Source organism: Carcharhinus amblyrhynchos, chromosome 3 (genome assembly GCF_965287045.1).
Source record: "Carcharhinus amblyrhynchos chromosome 3, sCarAmb.v2.hapA, whole genome shotgun sequence".
NCBI classification, from domain to species: Eukaryota; Metazoa; Chordata; class Chondrichthyes; order Carcharhiniformes; family Carcharhinidae; genus Carcharhinus; species Carcharhinus amblyrhynchos.
Window position 1 is genome coordinate 9,631,400 of NC_137326.1, and position 26,735 is coordinate 9,658,134.

General features: G+C 45.2%; 1 protein-coding gene across 2 annotated transcripts in view; it reads right to left on the reverse strand.

Moving 5' to 3' along the window:
• The window catches only part of sema3b (sema domain, immunoglobulin domain (Ig), short basic domain, secreted, (semaphorin) 3B), a 295,901-nt gene extending 271,672 nt beyond the window's left edge, over positions 1–24,229 (reverse strand). The window contains exons 1-2 of one of the 2 annotated variants that reach the window (XM_080218758.1): positions 24,169–24,229; positions 4,548–4,584 (exon numbers count right to left, since the gene is read on the reverse strand). The gene's annotated coding sequence lies outside the window, so the exon portion shown is untranslated. Of the gene's footprint in view, positions 1–4,511; positions 4,585–24,168 lie in introns of both variants that reach the window. The other variant, XM_080218765.1, reaches the window with a different exon arrangement.
• Positions 24,230–26,735: the final 2,506 nt, after the last annotated feature.

The window sequence follows — 26,735 nt, forward strand, 5'->3', positions numbered from 1 at the left end:
CAATTCAATTCTAAGCTCCAGTCAGTCGAAAAATCTGGGACCACCTCATGGAAAAACTTTTATAGCCAAAGAATAAATAAATACTTTAATTTATATAGCATCCCGTCGACTCCAAAGCAAATGCATATTTTGGAAATGTTCTCATAACAATATAAATAATATAGTGAGCAGATTAGTGTTCCACATACACTTCGGTGAGAATAAATTTTTATCATTTTAAGCAGGACGCTGTTATTGTGCAAGTGTCTGGCAAACCTTTCAATCTTGCGAAAGGAGGGGATTAAGAGCTAACTGGCATGAGTGCTATTTTTGAAGCAATTGTTTTCCCCGATGTTCTATATCTATGTGTTCCGTGCCGGAAAACAGTAAAAATAAACATTTGCCAAATACATTTCCACAAAATTTGGAGTGAGGTGACGCACTCTGAGCCACCGGGGTTGCTCCCTCCCGGGTCCATTTCTGATTATTCTATCATGGACGTTCATAAGAAATAGGAGCAGGAGGCCATTCAGCCCATCAAGCCTGCTCCACCATTCGTTAAGATCTTGATCAACCTGATTGTGGCTTTAATTCCACTATTCCCCATAACCTTTGGGCAGCATGAAGGCACATTTGGGGTAGCACGGTAGCACAGTGGTCAGCACTGCTGCGTCACAGCACCAGGGACCTGGGTTCAATTCCGACCTCGGGTTACTGTCTGTGTGGAGTTGACACATTCTCCCCGTGTTTCCTCCGGGTGCTCCAGTTTCCTCCCACACTCCAAAGATGTGCGGATTAGGCTGATTGGCCATGCTAAGTTGATCCTAGTGACAGGAGGATTAGCAGGATAAATGTCTGGGGTTACGGTGATAATACCTGGATGGTATTGTGGTCAGTGCAGACTCAATGGGCTGAATGGCCTCCTTCAGCACTGTAGGGATTCTACAATTGACTCCCTTGTAGATTAAAGTCTATGAAATTCAGCCTTGAATATATTCAATAACCTGGTCTCCACTGCTCTCTGGGGTCACTGTGCTTCTCCCATTTATTCAATGTTTTATTTAAATGAATAATAGGTTCCATAATGCCACTAATGTCCATATGAATCTCACCAGTGATCAATAGTTTTAATATTGGTGATGCTTTTTATATTTTTTGGAAGGTTGGGGAGTAAAAATGGGTTTGTGGAAGAAGTGAGGGTAATGAAGAAAGTTATTTTCTCGACTCTAACCCGGAATCTGATTTGAGTTCCACTCTGTACTCTTGCAGCACAGCCAACCAAGGTCAACCTCCTGACAGAAACCATCCATAGAGGTGCTGCCGTGCAGTGATCAGTGTGCCAACCTCTGAGTTTGAGGCCTTTTGCTGGACTTGATACACGGGCAGCACCGTGGTTAGCACTACTGCCTCACCGCACCAGGGACCGGGATCGATTCCTGGCTTGGGTCACAGTCTGTGTGGAGTCTGCACATTCTCCCCATGTCTGCGTGGGTTTTCTCCAGGTGCCCCGGATTCCTCCCAAAGATATGTGGGTTAGGTGGATCGGCCAACTTAAATTGCCTTTTGGTATCCCAAGACGTGTAGGTTAGGTGGATTGACCAATCTAAACTGTGTCTTAGTGTCCCAAGATGTACAGGCTAAGTGGATTGGCCATGCTAAATTGCTCCTTAGTGTCCCAAGATTTGGGGGTGAGGTGGATTGACCATGCTAAATTGTGTCTTAGTGTCCCAAGATGTACGAGTTAGGTGGATTGGCCATGCTAAATTGCCCCTTAGTGTCTCAAGATCTGTAATTAAGGAGATTAGCAGGGTAAGAACTTGGGGTTGGGGGTTAGGACCTAGAAGAGATGCTCTGTTGGAGACTCAATCGGCCAAATGGCCTCCTTCTGCACTGTAGGAATTCTATGGTTCTATGCTCGGGCTGTACCCGGCATGTGAGAAAGTCATGAAAAGTTTTGTGTACATAAGAAAGTACAGGTGTGAACTTTTGCCGCCTGCCTCTAATCCTATTTGGTTTCAAGAATTAAAAATAAATCGCGGATTCCTTCTCGGCGAAGGATTAACTGGTACCTGCCACCAACCCAAAATGTTATTTTTATTGAGACGCCAGAGGATTGCAATGCGTTGAACTGAGTATTTTTTGTACACAGTGTGTTATTATGACTTTGAAATATTTCAAAATACTTCTTAAATGTAATGAGAAGGATATAAGAGAGTACACAATACAGATTCACTCAGCTGCTACCTGGTGTGAGGAAACACATATATGAATAAACACTTGACGACCTTTGTTAAAGCAACCTGTATGCAGGCAACCTGATACAAGTGTTTAAGACATTGAATCATAGAATCCTCATAGAACCCCTACTGTGCAGATGGAGGCCATTCGGCCCATCCAGTCTGCACTGACCCAGGCTGTACTCCCATAACACCACATATTTACCCTGCTAATCCCAAACACTAGGGTCAATTTAGCATGGCCAATCCACCTAACCCCTCACATCTTGGGATACTAAGGGGTAATTTAGCATGGCTAATCCCCCTAACCTGCACACCTTGGGACACTAAGGGGCAATTTAGCATGGCCAATCCACCTAACCCGCACATCTTGGGACACTAAAGGGCAATTTAGCTTGGCCAATGCCCCTAACCTGCTCACCTTGGGACACTAAGGGGCAACTTAGCATGGCCAATCCCCCTAACTCGCACATCTTTGGGCTTTTGAGGTGAAGGGTCAATGTAGACAGAAGTAGACACTTGTTCAGAGGTCTACAATGAGGAAAATAGGCCATTGGATCTCAACCTTTTTTGGCTGAAGGACAAGTTTTGAAATGAATTAGTAATCACAGACCACCACTGCTGTCACTCTTATTAGAATACCATGATATAAAAGTGTTGCATGTAAAGAGTGTTTTAATATTGCTTTGAAGAAAATAGCTAGCGACTCACAGATGATAGGGAGGTGAGTGTGCTTGCTTTTCACTGCACGCTCTGTCTAGCCTTGTCCAAAATCTGGTGTGTGGAGAAGCACAGAGGACCCAGATACAGCAGGAAGTCATCATGATAGAAAGTGGCCCTGTTGCATTGCATTCTTACAGACAAAATACAGCAGATCGATGACCTTTAACAATGACTGAAGTGTTTTGTGATCTTTGTTTCTCCTCCTTTAGAGCAACTATTCTCTGTTCTCCTCTGAGTGAGAGGACAGCCAATTCCACCCGCCAATTTCACAACACAAAATCAATATTAACATAAACTTGGGCTCCCGTTTCGAGTCTAAGTGCCCATGCCAGCGGGACTAGAGTGTTTCTCGTTGGTGTTGGGAGCAGCAGGCGGGTGGGATTCACCCACTTGGAATGCATCCCGGAAACCCCCCAGCCAGCCCGGATGTTCCGAGATCGGGGCGTGTTTTTAAAGGGCACACCAATCTCCACAGGTTTCCCGCCCCCGCAAAACTGGTATGGGGACCATCCCCTGCTGACAAGGGGAGCAACACCAATCTCTCAGCAAAGAGGGTCACCCGATGAAGGAGCAGTGCTCCGAAAGCTCGTGATTCCAAACAGACCTGTTGGACTTTAACCTGGCGTTGTGAGACTTCTTACTCTGTCCAACGCAGGCATTCCCACATCATAATTTATTTAATTCACTGAATTTCAATTCCAAAGTTGCTATCTTGCAATTTGACCACTTGTCTTGTTTATTATGGGTCCAGCCCACTGCGGGTTACCAGCCCGATAACAAAATCATTGTCTTATAACATTACGTGCCACCAGGTTGGCATGGTGGTACAGTGGTTAGCACTGCTGCCTCACAGTGCCAGAGACCTGGGTTCGATTCCCGCTTGGGTCACTGTCTGTGCAGAGTCTGCATATTCTCCCTGTGTCTGCGTGGGTTTCCTCCGGGTGCTCCAGTTTCCTCCCACAGTCCGAAAGACGTGCTGGTTAGGTGCATTGGCCATGCCAAATTCTCCCTTAGTGTACCCGAACAGGCGCCGGAGTGTAGCAACTAGGGGATTTTCACAGTAACTTCACTGCAGTGTTAATGTAGGCCTACTTGTCATACCAATAAATAAAACTTAAAACTAACCAAAATCAGATGGCCTCTTTGGTGTCACACCAGTTGCTGACCCCTTCAAGAGGTCTAATACGATTCAACACTAAGTTTAATCTAATCTGACACAGGTTTGAGGTGCTGGGGAGTAGGTACAGAGGAGATATCAGGGGTAAGTTTTTCACTCAGAGGGTGGTGAGTGAGTGGAATCGGCTGCCGTTGGTGCTGGTGGAGGCAAATTCGATGGGGTCTTTTAAGAGACTTCTGGATGAGTACATGGGACTTAATAGGATTGAGGGTTATAGGTAAGTCTAGTAGGTAGAGATATGATTGGCACAACTTGTGGGCTGAAGGGCCTGGTTTGTGCTGTAGTCTATGTTCTATGTACTATTTCATATAAGGGTTACACAACACCTAATGTATGAATATGAAAGCAAAACTGATTCAAATCAAATCAACAGCTGTTAACAGAGTTAAACATACATATTACGTTGAATCCCGTTCACAGTAAGTTCCTACCCTGGTCTGGAGAAATTCAGGAAACTTCCCGGCCACTCTGAAAAACAAATCAAGGTAAAGGTAGAAATAGAGAAACTCAGGACATCACAAAATGTCGATGAAATACTTTTTGGCATGTGGTCACTGTTGTAGTGTAGGAACCATGGCAACCAATTTATATGGAGCTCCCACAACCAGCAATGAGATTGAGAACAAGATAATCTACTTCTTAATGATGAAGGCCACTCATTTGTGGTCAAAGTATAAAAGGTTTTATTACCAATGATAAATATTTACAAACAAGGTTCTGATGGAACTAAACATGTGACAATTCACCTCTCCTCCCCCACTCCTTCTGAGGGTCCTCCCTGACCTAGGACACGTGTCCTGGCTTCCAATTGGCTCAGCTTCCTGCCTTGACAATTCATAGGGTCCGGCCCAATCACATGGCCCTCAAGGATCCTCCCCTTAAAGGGACCACGCTACCACATTGGCTGAAGGACAAACATTGGCCAGGACATCAACTAGAATTCTCCTACTGTCTCCAAAATGGCGACATGGGATCTTTTCCAGCCAGCTAAGAGCAGGAGAGGCTTTTGATTTGATGGCTTGTCTGAAAGACGGCACCCATGATAGCGCAGCACTCCCTCAGTGCTGCACTGGAATGCCAACCTAGAACTGTGCCCAGGTTCCTGGTGTGGGGCTGCTTGCTGACTTAGAGGCACAAGGGAGGTCAACTGAACCATGGACACTGAACTAAGCTGAAACTGGAGCAGATGGGTTTGCTAAACATGCCCACATGTCCCACACATTTGCCCACATACAAATGCCCTTGTGTAGCCAAATTCTGCAAGATGCCAACCCTCTCCTTCTTTCCTTTCTCATCCCAGTAAAAAATAAATTGACAGTGTCCTGTAGGACGTATATTGTGGCAGAGCAAGTATAGTTGATGATAATGAGGGTTTCAATTCATTCATGGCAAGTGGGTACCATTGGCCAGCATTTATTGCCCATCTCTAATTGCCTCTGAACTGAGTGACTGACTATTTCACAGGGCAGTTACAATTGCTTCAATCACATCCAGGCCAGGCCAGGTAAGAGAGGCAGATTTCCTTCCCTTAAGGGCGGCACAGTGGCTAGCATTGCTGCCTCACAGCGCCAGGGACCCAGGTTTGATTCTGGCCTCAGGTGACTGTCTGTGCGGAGTTTGCATGTTCTCCTCGTGTCTGCGTGGGTTTCCTCCCACAGTGCAAAGATGCGCGGGTTAGGTTGATTGACCATGCTGAATTGCCCCTTAGTGTCCCAAGATGTGTAGGCTAAGGGGATTAGCAAAGTAAATGCGTGGGGTTATGGGGATAGGGGCTGGGCGGGATTGTTGTTGGTGCAGGTTCGATGGGCCAAATGGCCTCCTTCTGCACTGTGGGGATTCTATGATTCCCTGGCATAAGTGAACCAGATTGGTGTAAGAGCCAGGAATGATCTGTCCTGTAGTCACTGCCAAGGGAGAGAAAGGGCAATCAGCAACTGTGAACTGACAGAGATAAGAGACAACTGTAGCCCTCCACCAGGTTATTGTGAAGGTTCGGCCACATTTAAATACATGTCACAGTTCTGATGCAAGAAGCCGGAAGCAAACATCTGCTATGCCTTTAGCCACGAGGGTTCAGTACAACAAATTTTGTGACGGATTCCTTTTATCATGTTATTTACATACATTTGGTAACCTGAGGAGAGTTCATTCAAGTTTAAAAGAGAGGGGATCTCAGAGAAACTTATAAAATTCTAACGGGGTTAGACAGGGTAGATTCAGAAAGAATGTTCCTGATGGTGGGGGAGTCCAGAACTGGGGGTCATAGTTTGAGGATAATGGGTAAACCTTTTAAAGTTAAACTTTATTTCTTAGTGTCACAAGTTGGCTTACGTTAACACTGCAATGAAGTTACTGTGAAAATCCCCTGGGACTGAGGACTAGGGAACTTAAGACTGAAGTGAGGAGAAATTTCTTCACCCAGAGGGTGGTGAATGTGTGGAATTCACTACCACAGAAAGTAGTTGAGGCCAAAATGTTGTGTGATTTCAAGAAGGAATGAAATATACCTCTTGGGGCTAAAGGGGTCAAAGGATATGGGGAAAGAGGGGATCAGGATATTGAATGCAGCCTTGTTCAAAGTGAATGGTGGAGCAGGCTCGAAGGGCCAAATGGCCTACTCCTGCTTCTAGTTTCTATGTTTCTACTGTGAATAACAAGAGGACAAACTGCTGACTGGCACTGCAGAAGTTTGTCTGCTCGGATTAAATGTCGGGAACAATCGCCCCTTCTCAGTTACATCCTGTAAACATCCAGAAATAGAGGAGATTCAGTTCCTAACTGTAGTTAACAGGTCTCAGTGATGCTCAAAGTGCGTGACCCAGAGGTCCAGGAGGTTTGCCAGACTTAGCATTGCCCTGAGGTTTTGACCTTGTCTCATGCTGCGAGCTGTCTGCAAGGCTTTCTGCTTCTTCCCCGCACCCCTCCCCACCCCCTCATGGGCTAAAAGAAAATAATTATCAATTGCAAGAGCTTGTTATCGTCGTCGCCACCATTCAGTTCGGGAGAGGGAAACGGGGATAGGGAGGTGGGCAATGGTACATCTTCCTCCTCTGTGAGTCAGGACTGATAGATGCAATTATCAACATCACACTTCAGTAAATGGTCACACCGGCCAGCAGCGGGGACCATGGCAACGGTAAAAACCCCACTCAGGGACAAGGCAACACACCCCCGGACTCTGACTTTCTCTGTGACGTGGCTGCCAGGAAGGTAGGTTTCATTGTTGTGAAGACCTTGACGAGGTTGTAAAGCCTGTACAACCTTCCATACGAAGATACAGGTTGCAGTACGGACTAATCAGGAACAATGGGAGACACCATCGCTTAGATGAGATATTAATTAGTCCATTCTGTTCCAGCGTCACTCTATTAAAGAGCAGAGCTGTTGTCCTCATCACCCTCCCCAACATCAATAAAATTACTCATCTGGGGAGTTAGTGGAATCATGGTAATGTCACTGGGCTAGTCATTGGATAGTTTCTTTGTCTCATCGTGTTGTGAGACTTCTTACTGTGTTTACCCCAGTCCAACACCGGCATCTCCACATCTAGTCATTGGAGGCCCAGGCTAATGTTCCGAGAGCAGGTCCCAACACAGCCGCTGATGGACTTTGAATTCATAGAACGATAGAAGCAGGAGTAGGCCATTCGGCCCTTCGAGCCTGCTCTGCCATTCATCTTGATCGTGGCCGGTCATCGAATTCAATTTCCTGATCCCCACTTCCTCCTATATGTTGAAACATAATAAACCTGGAATAGAAAGTTCGTCTCGGAAATGGTGACAATGGAACCATTGCCAATTGTTGTAAAAGCCCATCTGGTTCCCTAATGCCCCCTGAGGGAAGGAAATCTGCCTTCCTTACCCGGTCTGGCCTACACATGGCTCCAGACCCACAGCAATGTGGTTGATTCTTAACTGCCCTGTTAAGTAGCAAGGCACTCAGTTCAAGGGCAATTAGGGATGGTCAATAAATGCTGGTCTTGCCAGTGACCCCATGAAATAATAGAACACAATCGCGTGTACTTCATTGCTGTTTATGAGATCTTGTTGCACCAGACTGGGCATTGATTTTTCCTTGCATTCCCTGACTCACCTGATGAAGGGGCAACACTCCAAAAGCTCGTGCTACCAAATAAATCTGTTGGGCTTTAACCTGGTGTTGTGAGACTTCTTACTGAGCCCACCCCAGTCCAATGCCAACATCTCCACATCATGGTCCTTTCATTCCAACAGTGATTACACTTCAAAAGCATTTCATTGGGTGTAAAGTGCATTGGAACGTTCTAAGAAAAACATTGTATGTCCTTTCCAATAAAAACATTCTTAAAATGAGCACATTGACACCCTACTGCCATCCTCCTGGGCACGGACCTCAATCCTTGAGCATCACAGAACACGAAAGTAAAAGCAAAATAGTGCAGATGCTGGAATCTGTAACAACAGAAAATGCTGGAAAATCTCAGCAGGTCTGACAGCACCTCTGGGGAGAGAATAGAGCCAATGTTTCGAGTCTGGATGACTCTTTGTCATCAGAAGTTATAGAAGTAAAGATCTTTTAAATTAATGTAGGTATTATCAGCAAGGCTGGTGTTTAGTCCCCATCCATATAATTTCAGAGAGAAGTTAAGAGTTAACCACATTGCCAAGAAGGAGGGTCATACAGACCTGGAATGTGAACTCTGTTTCCCTCTCCACGGATACTGCCAGACCTGTTCAGGATTTTCCAGCAATTTCTGTTTTTATGTCATATTACCAAGGACCTGGAGACCTAGCCCAGACCAAGTAAAGGCAACAGGTTTGAGGCATTAAGGAACCAGTTGGGCATTTATAACAATCCACTAGTTCCATGGTCACTATTACTGACGCTGATTTCTCTAATCAATCCTGGATTTCACTATAAAAATCAGAGATACCCCGTGGTGAGGCCGTTCAGCCCATCGAGTCTGCACCGACAACAATCCCATCCCAGGCTCTATCCCCACAACCCCACATATGTACCCCGCCAATCCCTCTAACCTACACATACTGAAGGAGAATTTAACATGGCCAACCAATTTAACCTGCACATTTTTGGACTGTGGGAGGAAACCGGAACACCCAGAGGAAACCCACGCAGACACAGGGAGAACGTGCAAATTCCACACAACCACCGGAGCTGGGAATCGAACCCAGGTGCCTAGAGCTGTGAGGCAGCAGTGCTAACCACTGTGCCATCATGCTGCCCAAAATGCAGTGCCCATTAGCAGACACAGTAAGTAGTCTCACAACACCAGGTTAAAGACAACAGGTTTATTTCGGGTTTCACCTGATGAAGGAGCAGCGCTCCGAAAGTTCGTGCTACCAAATAAACCTATTGGACTTTAACCTGGTGTTGTGAGATTACTTACTGTCCTCACCCCAGTCCAATGCCGGCAAATCCACATCATAATTAGCAGATAGCAAAGAGACTCACGCCAAAATCCAGGATTGAACCAGAGACCTTTAAATCTTCAGTCTAACGTTCTCCCAACTGAGCTATGACTTCAAATTGCCCCAGCTGCTGTGCTGAGATTTAAATCCCTATCCCTGGAAACCCAGCTCACTAATTGAGCCTGGTCAACATTTGGCTCCAAAGCTGACTGCCCACTTGCAGTGCCATTGTGAGAGGTGCCAGAGCAGACAAGTTGGACCGGAACCAATGACTAATTACAGAACCTGCTGGCCCAACATTTCAAAACAATGGAAAGTTTTTTTTAAAAATTATTTCCAAATATACAGTGATCTGGGATGATTTATTTCAAACTAGACTAACAAGCCAAGGAGAAAATAGCCTCTCGTAGCCAAGAAACTGAAGATGTATCGTGACTGCTTCAAGTTTGATAGGAATTATATCCAAATCAAGGCGCAAATATAGAATCACAGAATCCCCACCGGGCAAAAAGAGGCCATTCAGCCCATCAAGTCTGCACCGACTCTCCAACAGAGCTCCTTACTCAGGCCCACTCCGCCACCCTATCCGCTTAATCCCGCACATTCCGCATGGCTAATCATCTAACTTAGACATCTTGGGACACTAAGGGGTAACTCGTCACGGCCAATCCACCAAACCCGCACATCTTTGGAGTGTGTGAGGAAACCGGGGAAACCCAGAGGAAACCCACGCAGACACAGGGAGAACGTGCAAACTCTACACAGACAGTGACCCAAGGCTGGAATTGAACCCAGGTCCCTGTGAGGCAGCAGTGCTAACTGTGCCACCGTGCCACCTCAAACAACATGGCCTCATATCAAAACCTTTTCATGGTTTATAATCTCATTTATGTTCCAGACTAGCCTTCTCCCACTTTATTTCAATCACACCATCAGCACATTTTCTATTCCTTCCTTGTTCATGTACCAAGCTAACTTCCACTTTATAATATATACTATTGACTGATTCATCTGATAGCAAGGTCTACCTTATCTGAATAAGGAAGTTCCTCCGATATCTCTTATTAACTTCATGAGTAAAGTTTAAAGTTTACTTATTAGTGTCACAAGTAGGCTTACATTAACACTGCAATGAAGTTACTGTAAAAATCCCCTCGTCGCCAGACTCCGGCACCTGTTCGGGTACACTGAGGGAGAATTTAGCATGGCCAATGCACCCAACTAACATATATAACAGGTGTACAAATGGTGTAGGGCTTATAGGATCAGGGGGTAATGGAGTGGCAAGAAGGGGATTTACACATAAAGGCAGCAGGCATGGTTCAGGTATCAAGTGAATACTTTGCAATTATTGTTACACGTGACACAGTGGTTGGCACTGCTGCCAACACCAGTGACCCAGGTTCGATTCCCAGCTTGGGTCTATGTGGAGAGTACACATTCTCCCCGTATCTGCAACGGTTTCTTCCGGATGCTCCGGTTTCCTCCCACAGTCTGAAAGACGTGCTGGTTAGGTATCTTGGCCATGTTAAATTTTCCCTCAGTGTACCCGCACAGGCGCGGGAGTGTGGCTACTAGGGGATTTTCACAGTAACTTTGTTGCAGTGTTTCTGTAAGCCTACTTGTGACTATAATAAATAAGCTTTAAAACTTTAAATAAGAAAAAGTAGCATGACGTTATGAAGGGCAGACTGTGTTTAACCAACTCGCTTGAGCTGTTTGAAGAGGTTTAAGGGAGGGTTGATGAGGGCAGTGCTGTTGATGTGGCGTACATGGACTTTCAGAAGCTAGAACTGGATCATTATCTGAAAGTAAAAGGAAACAGGGTTACAGAGAAAAGGTGGGGCGGTGGCACAAGGTGTTTGCTCCTTCAGTCAGCCAGTATAGACACAATGGGCTGAATGGCCTCCTTCTCTGTTGCAACCATTTTGTGATTCTAATGTGTGGAAGTGTAAAATTAGCCACTTTGAAAAGAACAATGGAAAAACTAAATATTTTTTAAAAGGTGAGAGATTAGCAAATGTTGGTGTATAGACGGATTTGGATACACAAAGCACAGAAGGTTAGCAATATCGGTATAGGGAGTAATTCACAAAGAAAGGCTACCTTAGTCTTCCTTGCATTAAAGTTGGAATGTAAAAGTGCAGAAGTCTTGCTGGAATTAGTTGGGGCTTTGATGGGATCTCGCCTGGAGTTTTGTGTGCAGTTTTGGTTTCCTTACCTAAGGAAGGATACAATTCCTGGAATGTGGAGATGCCGGCGTTGGACTGGGGTAAAAACAGAAAGAAGTCTCACGACACCAGCTTAAAGTCCAACAGGTTTATTTGTAGCAAACGCCACAAGCTTTCAAAACAGGCTGTCCCTTCGAAAGCTTGTGGTGTTTGCTACAAGTAAACCTGTTGGACTTTAAGGTTTTTTTGTGAGACTACTTTCGATTCCTAGGATGACAGGAGTATCCTATGAGGAGAGAAGGTGTAGAATCAGCCTGTGTTTGCTGGAGTGTGAAAGAATGAGAGGTGAACTTACTGAAGCTTATAAAATACGCAGAGGGCTCCCTTCATACAAATAGGGCAGAGATTCAGAGTAAGACGTTGCTCACTTCGGACTGACTTGAGAGGAAGCTCTGGAATTCCAGAGCTGAAAATATTCAAGACTTGCATCGATAGATTTTTGGACAACATTATATATGTTGGGGCGTAGCCCCTTTAAGGGAATGGGTCAGGTGACCCTGGGTGTGAGCTGACTTGCCCGGGGACTGCCCTGGGAGGGCAGTTGTCATTTGGAGTGCGAGGAAGACTGTGATAAGTATCTGTGTTCCACGAAGCTGTCTGTGGAGTAAGTTCTTGAGGATAGTCCCTCAGTAGCAAAGTAAGAGACGCTAAAGGAAACAAGGAACTTTTAGGTCCTTGGACAGCCAGTCCTACCATGTCTTGAGTGGGATAGGAAAGTGAATTGGAGGTCAAAGGTTAGCCCTCATCTTAATGAATGGTGGAACAACCCTAAGAAGTCATGACGTCTGCCTGTCGCTATTTCTTATGCTCTAATATTTATCAGTGACTATCTCATATCAGTGAGGTGGGGAACTACCCCATCCCCAGACACCCCTCTGTAAAACAGAAATGCGGATCACTTCATGAAGTATTCTACCATCACTTTTAAGTGGCACAGTGCCACATGACCAATGGTTATATATTGGATTCTATTTGAGATTTAGTACAGGTCAAGAGCGCCAACTACAGCTCTGTATGGGTAAGGCAGGCAACGTTCTCTGTCTCTCTCTCTCTCACATTCTCTCTTTCTACATGCCGAGCAAACCTGCTTTAGTCTTGATGCAAATAACGTCTTTATCCTTGTAGCAAGGATCAACAGATTAATTACATCTGTCGTTGCCAAGGCTTTGGGTGCCTGGAGTCTGTACGATTTGGAACAGCAAACTTCACCTTAGGGGGTCCGAGAGAACTTTGCTTTACAAACAGGGCCCAGAGGAACAAAAGCCCAGGACAAGTGGGCCCAGGCTGCACTCGACGCTTTTCATTAACACACTCACAACCGGCAAAACGTTGCAACACTGAAGAAACCCAGGGCCAATTAACCCCTTCAGCGCACAATGTGTTTACCAGTGTCTCAGCTTGGCTGGGGTCTGTTTTTTTTTAGAAGTCTAGTTTTCGTACCGTTCGTGCCAAAATACTTAACAAAGAGCCAGCCACCTCTTGAAAGCATTGGACGCTTGACAGGCAAATGGCGCATTGACATCATCTCACCATTGGTGACAAGATTATTTGTAATAAAAACAAAACAGCCAGTCCTACCATGAGGCTACACATATTCACATTTCTGTCACTGCCCCAACAACACTCTCTCCCCCCTACTCCCCCTCTCCATATTTATGGGGGTGTTTCACTCTAATTTGCCTTTCTTCCTTCCCCCAGGGCCCTATCATCGCCACTCACTCGACACGCGACTACCCGATGAACTGGCCAGTTGTCTTATTGCTGCTTGTGGCATCTAATCTTATGCAAATGGATATCCGCAATGCTTTGCTTCAAGGTAATCCACTGTAGGGCCCCGGGATGTGCCCTGGAGTTCAAAAAAATTAGAGGGGGGGGGCGGATTCTCATAGAGACTTACAAAATCCTAACAGGACTAGACAGGGTAGATGCAGGGAGGATGTTCCTGATGGTGGGGGACTCCAGAACCAGGGGGTCACAGTCTGAGAATTCAGAGGTATTTAGGACGGAGGTGAGGAGACATTTCTTCACCCAGAGAGTGGTGAGCCTGTGGAATTCATTACCACAGGAAGTAGTTGATGCCAAAACATTGAATGTGTTCAAGAGGCAGCTGGATATAGCACTTGGGGGCGAATGGGATCGAAGGTTATGGGGAGAAAGCAGGATTAGAACATAGAACATTACAGCGTAGTACAGGCCCTTCGGCCCTCGATGTTGCGCCGACCAGTGGAACCAATCTAATGACCCTCTAACCTAAACTATTCCAATGTTATCCATGTGTTTATCCACTGACCATTTGAACGCCCTTAAAGTTGGCGAGTCCACAACTGTTGCAGGCAGGGCATTCCACGCCCTTACTACCCTCTGAGTAAAGATTAGACTATTGAGTTGGAGATCAGTCGTGATTGTGGTGAATGGCAGAGCAGGCTCGAAGGGCCAAATGGCCTCGTCCTGCTGCTATCTCCTACATTTCTATGAGATGTTCGATGAGGTACGGTGGATGATTATTTCACCCTTTGGATAGCCTAATATCGGATGCCAATAATTCCAAAGCTTCTCTACCCTCTTGAGTGAAGAAATTTCTCTTCATCTGTGTCCTAAATGGACTGCCCCTTATTCTGAGACTGAGTCCCCTGATTCCAGACTCACCACTCAGGAGAAACCACCTATCTGCATCTACCCTTTTGCACTCTGTAAGAAACTTTTTAAGTTTCAATGAGATCAGCTTCTCATTCTTTGAAAAGCTATAGAATATCAACCCATCAGCTGGAGACCCTGGATGTGAGGCACGAGCTAGTGTATGGGCAACAACAACAACAAGCAGAACCGTCACTGGGCGAGAGATTAAAATGGAGGAATCACAGATCTCAGAGGGCCCGTGGAGTTGAAGGAGATGATAAGGCGGGGTGAGGCTATGGAATGATTAAAAACGAAAGTGAGAGGTTTCAAATTGAGACATCGCCAGATCAGAAATGAGTGTGCAATGTTCACAAACCATCTCAAGCGATAGGGGGATTAAGAGGTCAGGGAGGTGAAGGGAGGGATAGGCAGAGGCTGTCATGTGGCACAGGTTCCGGTAGCTGGAATTTCAACTTTTTTACCGTTAATTCATGGGATGTGGGCATTGTTGGCAAGGGAAACATTCACTGACCATCTCTAGTTGCTCTTGAGAAGGCAGTGGTGTGCTGCCTTCTTAAGCTGCTGCAGTCCCTGTGCTGTAGGTACACCCACAGTGCTGTTAGTGGGGAGAGTTCCAGGATTTTGACCCAGCGACAGTGAAGGAACAGCAATATATTTTCAAATCAGGGCTTGGTCCAATGTGCTGGCAAGTGGGATTATGTGGGCAGGTCATGCATCAGTGCAGACTCGACGGGCCGAAGGGCCTCTGCTGTAATTCTAGTGAGTGGTTTGGAGGGGAACATCCAGGAGTACAGACACAAGAAGCAAAAGAACAGAACCAAGTAGTCTCAATCTCCGGCAGAAATCTCTCACCTCATTGAGTACAAAACCATGGCAACTTCATCCAAAGGCACAGTGTTAGTTTTCCAAGTGTACACTGACAACAATTGTTGCTATCAGTCCTTGGGGGGTGCCAGTCATTGGAACCCAGCACATCTACATGCTTTTTGATAGATTCAACCCAATTTGGCAACTCTACCATGCTCCCTTCCTGTGCGATTTCCCCTTGTTGGAGGGTAGGGCAGCCAAGGAATGGATGCATGTGGCGTAGATCTTGGCTTTAATTGGCTCTTGATGTACAAAGATCAGACAGAGAAGCAGAGGAAATAATAAATTACCTTAAAAGAAAGGAGTCAGCTGTCTGATTATATTAACTCCAAATGAAATGCAGTAAATAATGACTGCAGGCACTGTTCACACACGTTGGAATTTAATCTCGATGATTTATATATACAAATTAAATCAATGCCATTTGGCAAGAATTTGGCACCATGGGCAGGCTAAGCAATCTGCTGGGCCGGATTAGCAACAGTAAGCTTGGCCGAGAGGCCGTTGACCACCGAGGGGAATGACTTCATGCCAAGTATCATGCGGCTGTTGGGAAAAGAGAAACGCATTACAGAAATGATCGTGAGTTCGAGGCCAGTCATCTCAACCAGAGCTGGAGAAGGTGCCAACATATCGGAATCAGTGAGGCCCCGGGAACTGCAGCAACTCAATACACCGTTCCTCCCATACTCCTTGATCCCTTCAGCCCGCAAGAGCTATTTCTAAATTCTTCTTGAAATCACGCAACGTTTTGGCCTCAGCTACGTTCTGTGGTAGTGAGTTCCACACATTCACCCCCGCTCTGGGTGAAGAAATTTCTCCTCACCTCAGTTCTAAAAGGATTACCCCATATCCTCACTCTATGATCCTTAGTTCTTAACTCCCAAACCATCAGGAACGTTCTTTCTGAATCTACCCGATCTAACCCTGTCAGAATTTGATAAGTTTCTATAAGATCCCCCTCAATCTTCTCAATTCCAGTGGATATAATCCTAACCAATTTAGTGTCTGCTTGTATGACAGACCTGCCATCCCAAGAATCAGCCTGGTAAAGCTTCACTACATTCCCATCTATGTAAAGGGCATTCTTCATCAGATAAGGATACCAAAACTGCACACAATACTGGAGGCTATGAACACACCGCCCTGAGTCAACAAATCCTGAGGTGGGATTCGAATCTGGAGTGTCCAGCTCAGAGGCAGGGATGCTACACACAGCGCCACCTAGATGGCACTGTACTCACTCCTGAAAAGAAACAATCTCCTTTTGGATTCAGGCAATAGCCCAAACTGACCACAATTCTGTCATTTATTTGTCATTTGTTTCCATCGAGTTGCATTGAAAATCCAGCAAAAGATTCATTCACAAGCAAAGGACCATAAGGAACTCCAAAAGGTCGTGAATGTAGTCCAATCTATCACGCAAACCAGCCTCCCATCCATTAACTCTGTCTGCACTTCCCACTGCCTTGGCAAAGCAGCCAGCATAATTAAGGACCCCACAGACATTCTCTCTTCCACCTTCTTCCATCTGGAAAAAGTCTGAGGTCACGTACCAACCGACTCAAGAACAGCTTCTTCCCTGCTGCTGTCAGACTTTTGAATGGACCTACCTTGCACTAAGTTGATTATTCTCTGCACCCTAGCTATGACTGGAACACTACATTCTGAACCCGCTCCTTTCCCTCTCTATGAACAGTATGTTTTGTCTGTATAGCACGCAAGAAACAATACCTTCCTCTGTATACTAATACATGGGACAATAAATCAAGGAATCAGCCCGGTAAACCTTCGCTGCACTTCCCTATAGCAAGGGTATCCTTCCTCAGATAAGGACACCAAAACTGCACGCAATACTGGAGGTTATGAACACACAGTAAGCCCTCAAGTGGGATTCGAATCCAGAGCATCCAGCTCAGAGGCAGGGATACTACCTACTACGCCACCTAGATAACACTGTACTCTCTCCTGAAGGGAAACAATCTCCCTTCACGTACAAGCAATAGCCCAAACTGACCACAATTCTTTCGTTGATTTGTCATTTGTTTCCATCCAGTTGCATTGATAATCCAGCAAAAGATTCATTCACAACGCAAAGGCACTTAACTGACCAGTGCGATTGAATCTTCAATGTTTCAGTTCATAAGTAGTCTGATAACTCAAGCCAAGGGAAGAACCCCAGTTCCTGTGTAACGCCTCACCAGCAAAACAGGCAACCTTCTCATGAAGAACTTACAATGAATCAAAATCTTGGGAATGGTAATCCATAAATACCATTCACATCGTGATTCCAACAAGAAGCAATGAAACATTGGTTAGAAAATGAAAAAGAAAAGACCTCCTATTTTTGTACCTAACATTTGACCCACTAATGATGACACTTTGACTGAAAGGCCCCAACATTTTCCTCCTTCTGCCACCCAATCATAGAGTGATCATAGAGAGCCTCCAGTGCAGATGGAGGCCATTCGGCCCGTCGAGTCTGCACCAACCACAATCCCACCTGGGCTCTACCTCCTTTACTCCACGTATTTACTTTGCTAATCCCCCTGACACTATGGAGCAATTTACCATGGCCAATCACCTAATCTGCACATCTTTGGACTGTGGGAGCATCAGGAGGAAACCCACACAGTCACAGAGAGAGAATGTGCAAACTCCACACAGACCATGACCCAAGGCCAGGATTGAGCCCAGGTCCCTGGCGCTGTGAGGCAGCAATGCTAACCACTGTGCCACCATGCCCCCCATTCTATTCTATGATTCTATTCTATGATGATCAACATGAATATAACAAGACAAATATCTCTGATTTCTATTCTATCTCAACTGTGAGTGGATTAGCTGTGCAAAATTGTCCCTTAGTGTCAAGGAGACTAGCAGAAGAAATATGTGAGGTTACAACCTGGCTGGGATTTTTGTCAGTGCAGGCTCAATGGGCTGAATGGCCTCTTTCTGTACCGTAGGGATTCTATGATTCATTGGATAACATGAGAAGGGATCTCTTTAAAAAAAAAGGGATTTTCCCCATTTCTAACCCCTGACAGATTTTCTGGTTGACCCTGAACAAGATGACAAACTGGATATGTGAAAATTACTTCAAACACTCTTTCTAACTCTAATCTCCAATTTTTTCCTCTACCACATGCCCCAAGCTCCATCACACCACCAATGGTGACCATCCTAGCCTTCAGTTACCCAGGCCCTCAGTTCTCCATTTCCTTGCCCTAAATGGGCTGAATGGCCTACTTCTGTTCTTACTTCTTATAATCTTATGGCAGTGGTGGGCAATCTGTGGCCTGGGGACCACACGCGGCCCATCTGGGTTCTGAGTGCAGCCCCACCAGGCACAAGGTTATATAAAGTGAAATATAATATAAAGTGTATTTATTAGTTAGAAGTAAGGCTTATATTAACACTTGCAAGTAAGTTATTATGAGATTCTCCTTGTCAAAACAATCCAGCATCTGTTCAGGTCAATGCACATAACCAGCACTGTGAGAAGAAACTGGAGCACCCAGAGGAAACCCACACAGACATGGGGAGAATGTGCAAACTCCACACAGACAGTGACCCAAGCCAGGAATCGAACCCTGGTCTCTGGCGCTGTGAGGCAGCAGTGCTAACCACTGTGCCACCCCATGCCACGTTCCCTACTTTCCATCAGTAGCTTTTTTTCATACGTAAAGCGAGGACAAGTCAAGTGTGTGTACTAATTATACACAATGTTGAGTGTGAGAGGCGTGCGCTCCCTCTGCTTCCAAAGCATAAATATTTCCTCTGTTTTTACCACTTGATGACAGTTCCGTTAATAGATAAACAATTAAGCATTTTCTATAACTTGTTTTGAAATATTCAGCGTGCAATGAATGTATTCAATCTTATTCATGGGGTTCTGATTAATGAATAAGCCCAATTTCAATCTTGTGGTCCACTGAGATGAAGCAGGGCCACTCATGTCCCCAGTCACTAGTCTAGATTGCCCATCGCTGTCGTATGATTTTATGGTCTAATTATCTCTGCTTCCCTCTCTTCAAAATCTACCTCGTTACCTGACCCATATCTTTCTGTGTGGTTCAGTGTCGAATTTTGCTGGATGCTGTGCCTGTGAAGCCCCCAGTTGGGCAGAGGGGAGGGGGAGCTGACTAAATTACAGGTGTTATACAATGTAAGTTATAAAAGCAAATTACTGCGGATGCTGGAATCTGAAACCAAAAGAGAAAGTGCTGGAAAATCTCAGCAGGTCTGGCAGCATCTGTAGGGAGAGAAAAGAGCTGACATTTCGAGTCCAGATGACCCTTTGTCAAAGCTAAATGGCATAGAAATTGGGAGATATTTATACATTATTGTGCACAGACTGAGAGAAAACGCTGGAAAATCTCAGCAGGTCTGGCAGTAATTATTTCTTTATTATCTTTCTTTTTTTTTCTTTCCCACGCCCCCCCCCATTCTTTCCCCCTATTTTATCCCGCCTTTTCTCCCCCTTTGCTTCCCTTTTCCCCCTTTTTCTCAATTTTACCTCTCTATCACCCATCTCCCTCCTCATCCCCACATCTTCCTCTCTCACAGCGTACCCTCTGAATCCAACTTCTCTGCCATTTAGCCATTCACACCTTCTATTCTCTCTATGGACTGCCATTAGCAGCCTTTCCCCTGGTTTCTGGGGCGATGACTCATCTTTCATTCCCTCACCCCACAGGATAAATATCCCCAGCTTTCAGTGCCTTTTAGCTTTGACAAAGGGTCATCTGGACTCGAAACATCAGCTCTTTTCTCTCCTTACAGTTGCTGCCAAACATGCAAGTTGTTGTTGTAAATCTCAACCATATACAAAGGGGCAAATTTTCCCGTTCTGCTCGCCGTGGGAATTGTACCAGGCGAGGAACGGACCATGGAAAAGTCCGTTGACCTCGGGTGGGATTTTCCAGGTTTCGGGGCGAGCGTGGTCGGAAAATCCTGCCCAAAGTCTGAGATGTACATTGTATTTCTGTGAGTCCCAGCGTTACAAAGAACAAAGAACAACACAGCACGGGAAACAGGCCCTTTGGCCCAACGAGCCCGTGCTGCCGTTTCAACATGATGAGCCCCCTCTTCCCCCATGACCCATGTCTATGCTTATGGCACTCCACATTGGAAACCAGATTGAGGGGAGACTAATTTAGGGACAATTTGTTACACCAATCAGCCTAAGAGCACATCTTCGGGGTGTGGGAGGAAACCGGAGCACCCGGAGAAAACCCACGCAAGCACAGGGAGAATGCGCAAACTCCCACAGACACTGGCCCAAATCCATGTATCTGCACAGCAAACAGTGATAGTCACTGAGCTGTCGTGCTGCCCATTTGCCCATTACAAGCAAAATATATTTTCACTTTGTCTCAACTTCCACGATAAAAGATTTTGTTTACATCTCGCCAAGATTAGCCACGCAGAACATTCTAATGGTACTTTTAAGATGACAATCTCCATTGTAATATTCATAGGCTCTTAGGTTGCCGTAACTCCTAAATAAAAGTAACTTACTTTGCATGCTGATAACAGTGCAATCTCAGAAACCTTTCAATTTGTGGTTGCCCTCTTCTTGTGCCTTATCATCAAAGGATCAGTCAACAATTATTGACAACAGTAAAGGTATAGATTAGATCTAGAAGCATAACACTTAACAGAAGGAGTTGATTTCCCCAGGTACTATTATAAACCTTTTATAAAGGACGGTATTCCATTTCTGTTACAGGGGCTATCCCGCCCAGCTCCCCCACATCCCAATGCAGTTCATGCATTCTAAAATACACACACCGTTTCATTCATGTTATAAAGCATGCATCTCATTCCCCTTTTGTGTAGAATTGACAGCACAGAAACAGGCCATTTGGCCCATCTGGCCTATGCCGGTGTTTATGTTCCACACACGTCTCCCCCATCTCTCTTTGTCGATCAGTGTCTCCCCTATTTCTGCCTCCCTCTTGTGTTTATCATGTGTGGGTTAGACAGTATCAGCTGGACATGTGATCATGGCGGAGATTACAGTGGAGTCTGGTTCCATCCTCATTTCATGTCCCAGCAAGTGATTGGGAATGGGGAAGACTGCACAGCTATTGACTTCTCTAATTCAGGAATGTCCAGGTTAATGGCAGCACTGACATACTGTTAAAGTCAGCACTGACCAACAATCCCTGCCTGGGACACATCTCATGTAGCTCAGCTACCCATTCATTACAGAGCAAGTATTTATATCCTATTAAGGATTTAACAAGGATCACGATTTACTGCAAGGAAAAAAGTTGGCAGCGCAGCACTGCCTGACCTCTGTGTCTCCGCAGGTGGTGCTAGACCTGTAAAACATCCCACTACTTCTTGTTTTTGTTTTCAGATTTTTTATTTGGTCTCCATCGATGCTTTGCACTCAAAATATTTTAGCCCTAATACAATGGGTAGATCAATATACTTTCAATTAGTAACTTCATCAGACTGTCAGTCAGGAATGAGGTAATGTTATATATTTAAGTGATTGCATGATTGCTTTAAGAGCTGGCCACATGACTTGATGGTAATGTCATTGGAGTGTTTCACAGGTTCCCTTTTTAGTTTCAATTTATATTCAGCGCAGGCAACATCTCTCAATGCATCCACTGCTGTTATTTTGAATTTGTGTGTGCAAAGCACATCTTTTCCTTTTTGGTTAAAACCCACAACCCTTAACATAGCTGGGACATGACAGACAGACAGAAAGACAGACAGGCAGACAGACAGGATAGATCACATGGATAGATAATGTGAGATGGACAGAGAGATAGACAGATAGATAGATAGATAGATAGATACATAGATAGATAGATAGACAGATAGATAATCACATGGATAGGTAGAGTGAGATGGACAGACGGATAGATAGATCGATAGATAGATAGATAGATAGGCAGACAGACGGACAGGCAGCCAATCACATGTATAGATAGAGTGAGATGGATAGATAGATAGAGAAGACAGGTAGGTAGATAGATAGATAGATAGACAATCACATGGATATAGTGAGATGGGCAGACAGATAGGGAAGACAGATAGACAAGCAGAAAGATAGATAGATAGACAGACAGAAAGATAGGTAGATAGACAGATAGATAGATAAGTAGATAGATAGATAGATAGACAATCACATGGATAGATAGAGTGAGATGGACAGACAGATAGAGAAGTAAATGTGTAAATGGAGACAGGCAGGTTCGAGTTATAAACAGTGAAATCACAATAAGACGAACTCGAATAGCACAAAATTCCGGTTATGTCAAGGTCATTAATCATTCCCGCCAGCAGAATTGTAAATCCCTAGAATGATGCCCACGATGGAATGATGCCCGTGATAAGCCGGAATTTCGCACTGGTAACTCCAGATTAGCCAAGCTTGTCTAAGCTTGTCATATGACCATGTCAGGCAATCAGAGAGGCGTTAGACCACACAAGAGCGTGAAAGCATGGGGCGCTGGGCATTTTTCAATGCTAAGCTCCACTCTTTGACGAGGTCAGGCCATTGTAAGGTGCGGACAAATTGAACAAAGACTTTTTCACCCATTTACTGCCTTACTGTGCTTTCACTTAGCATCTGAATCTGTTGTTTTTGACATGGACCGCGTTCGTGGGCATATCGGGTTACATAGAGACACATTCATATGGGGATGGGGCCTCCTTACTATCACGAGGCTCCGCTCAACACAAACATACGGGCGGATCTCCTGGGATTGCACTCAATGAGATTTTATTGCAAACAGACAGAAGGACAGATAGAGACAGGTGGACAGAGAGAGTTAGACACACAGACAGATAGATACACAGACAGAGAGACAGATAGAGACAGGTGGACAGATAGAGTTAGATAGACACACAAATAGACAGAGAGACAGATAGACTGAGAGACAGATAGAGAGAAGTGGACAGGTAGAGTTAGATTGACAGACAGATAGATACACAGGCACAGAGACAGATAGCGACAGGTAGACAGAAAGAGTTAAATAGACACACAGACAGGTAGATACACAGACAGAGAGACAGATAAAGACAGGTGGACAGATAGAGTTAGATAGACAGACAGACAGACAGAGAGAAAGATAAAGACAAGTGGACAGATAAAGTTAGACAGACACACAGACAGAGAGAGACAGATAGACAGAGAGACAGATACAGTCAAGTGGACAGATAGGGCTGGACAGAGAGAAAGATGGACAGATAAAGTAGGATAGACAGACAACTAGATAGACAGACAGGCAGACAGAGAAACAGATAGAGGCAGATGGACAGATAAATTTAGACAGTTAAGTAGATACATAGACAGACAGACAGGTGGACAGACAGCTAGACAAACTGGCACAGAGCCACCAAATTAAAATCCTGGCCAATGAAACAGCAAATTAACAAGCAGCTTACTCAGAAACTCAAAATGAAAAATTCCATTGCAAAATTCTGCCTCTCTTCCCCTTCTGTTTATTGGGAACAGCACAGAGCAAAGCCTGTTTCCAGCTGCCACACTGAAGCCGCGCTCTTCCTGTTTCATCCTTCATAGTTTTTGATTCTCCGTTTCCCCAGGAAAACGCTATCACAGCTCAGCAAAGTGAGTTCGTAACCAAAGTTCACTTTCATTCTGAGATCGGATGCATTCAGAGTTAAAGGTTTAGTTTAACTAGTTTGTACCCAGTCGCTAAAAGTGCCACCTTTTGGGTACGGTGCCTGCCTGCTGGATAGGTGACCGTCTCCAGATCTCATCCGGGAAAATACAGTCAGTGCAGGGTTTCACGGTTTATAGCTGCACTACTTAGAAAGATTTGAGAGAATAAGATCCCCAAAGCATCTCGCAGATAAAACAACTCTAGCGCCACAAGGACAGGTGCATTATCACAAAGTCTAACAGAATGTACACTTACTAGATATGAACAGTCACCTCCCAGCCTCTCGGCTCCCAGCCCGCGTCCGATCCTCAACCTCCTCCAAGATTAATTGCAAACTGCGGGAGATTGCACAGGACTTTCAATAATCACAGAATGGACCAAATTCCACAGCGGCCCACCATTGGCGGAGCACAATGCGAGCATTGTATCCCTCACCCTAAAAATTCTTTCCGAGATTCCAATGGCCAGATATGTCTGAAATGGCTGGCTAAGGCTTAACTATGTCAAAGAAAAATTAAATTAAAGTAATGGAGCAGACCCGGGCTGTAAGAAATGTTCAGATGAAGCTGTGTCTTCATTCACATCTACTCCTTTACGCATTTTAACGTTGAGTTAGCCAGACTTGCTAAGCCGCACCGAGGAGTACATTCAATGCCGCAATGTGGTATGTCTCTAACTCAGTTATCTTTTAAAAAGTTTATTTATTAGTCACAAGTAAGGCTTGCATTAACACTGCAATGAAGTTACTGTGAAATGCCCCTAGTTGCCACACTCCGGCACCTGTTTGGGTCAATATACCGAACCAGCACTTCTTTCAGAATGTGGGAAGAAACCCATGCAGACATGGGGAGAACATGTAAACTCCACACAGACAGTGACCCGAGCTGGGAATCGAACCCAGGTCCCTGGCACTGTGAAGCAGCAGTGCTAACCGCTGTGCCACATTATTTCACAGGATTGTGAGGCTCTTTAAGGAATACTTGCTACAGCTAAAATTTGCTAAAGCAGTGCAGGGTCTGAGAAAGATAGCGCATGGAGCACCGCAGACAGTTTTGGGCTCCGTATTTGAGAGAAAAGGATATAATTGCATCCGAGGTAGTTCAGAGAAGACTCACTAAACTGATTTCTGGGATGAAAGGGGTTATCTTGAGGAAAGGTTGGGACGGATGGGCCTATTTTATTTTAATTTTGTTCATTTATGGGGCAAGTGCGTTCCTGAATGGGCCAGGACATTTTGCCCATCCCGAACAGCCCTCTTGCCGCAACTGTACGGGGCACTGGTGAGGCCGCAGCTGGGATACTGTGTGCAGTTTTGGTCGCCGCACTTACGCAAGGATATATTGGCCTTGGAGGGAGTGCGGAGAAGGTTCATTAGGCTGATACCGGAGATGAGGGGGTATTAAGAGTCAACCACCTTGCTGAGGCTCTGGAATCGCATGTAGGCCCAGCCAGGGTAAGGATGGCAGATTTCCTTCCCTAAAGGGGCATTGGTGAACCAGATGGGTTTTTAACCACAATCAACAATGGTTTCGCGGTCATCATTAGATTTTTAATTTCAGATTCACACTGGATTCAAATTTCACCATCTGCCGTGGTGGGATTCGAACTCGGGTCCCCAGAGCATTACCCTGGGTCTCTGGATTACTAGTCCAGCAATAATACCACTGCCTCCCGTTAGAATGCAGAAGAATGAGGGGTGATCTTATTGAAACATTTAAGATTCTGAACTGTTTGAGAGGGTGGATTTTGAAAGGATGGGCCCGATTTGACCATCATGCTGTGCCCATTTTTGGGTGCGAAAACTTGATAAAGTTTGGCGTGAGTATCACAATTCACACCCGCCTCCACACCGATTCCCAAGGCCCGAAAATGGCCACAATCGGGACTGCGCCCAGAGTAGGCATGACAGCCATTTAGATGCCACAGAGAGGCCCATATCCCAGGACAGAGTAAAGGACAGAAAAACAGATTGATCTCCCTATCCTGAGATTGGACCTCTGTGTTCTAGCTTTCCCCAGCCAGGGGAAAATGCCTCTCAGTATCCTCCCGTCACGCCCCTTCAGAATCTTATACATCTCTGCGGCACGGTGGCATAGCGGTTAGCACTGCTGCCTCACAGCACCAGTGACCCAGGTTCGAATCCCGCCTTGGGTCACTGTCTGTGCGGAGTCTGTATGTTCTCCCTGTGAGCGCGTGGGTTTCCTTCAGGTGCTCCGGTTTCCTCCCACACTCCAAAGATCTGCGGGTTGGGTTGATTGGGCATGCTAAATTGCCTCTTAGTATTAGTGGGGATTGGACCTGGGTGGGATTGCAGGCTCAATGAGTTGAAAAACCTCCTTCTGCACTGCGGGAATTCTATGATTCTTCAATTTCACTGAACGTATATCTCTCATTCAGGCCCAATTTACTCAAACACTCAATGTAGGACTACCCAAAAACCAATCTGGTGATCCGTGATTGTGCTGTGTCCAGTGGAAGTGCATTCTTCCTTCGATTTGAGGACTCAGACTGCACACAGTGCTCCAGCTGCTAAACTCAAACAGTAGCCTTGTCATAATGGGGATTAAACTGTGCGCTCTGAGCTTCCTAAGACATCCCAGGGCTTGAGCTATACGGTTTAAGTCAGAAGATAAGAAGTGCTTTAAAACGCTGACGTTACTCCTCGCACTCAACTCCAGTCTTATGAGTTTACTTAAAGCTGATAAAGAAGAAATAGAAATAAGAGACAGAGAGAACATCAGAAAAGGAGAGCAATAAGTTGGTAGGAAACAGTTAATTATAAATTTTATTTTAATTAGTTTTAAAGTTTATTTAGTAGTATC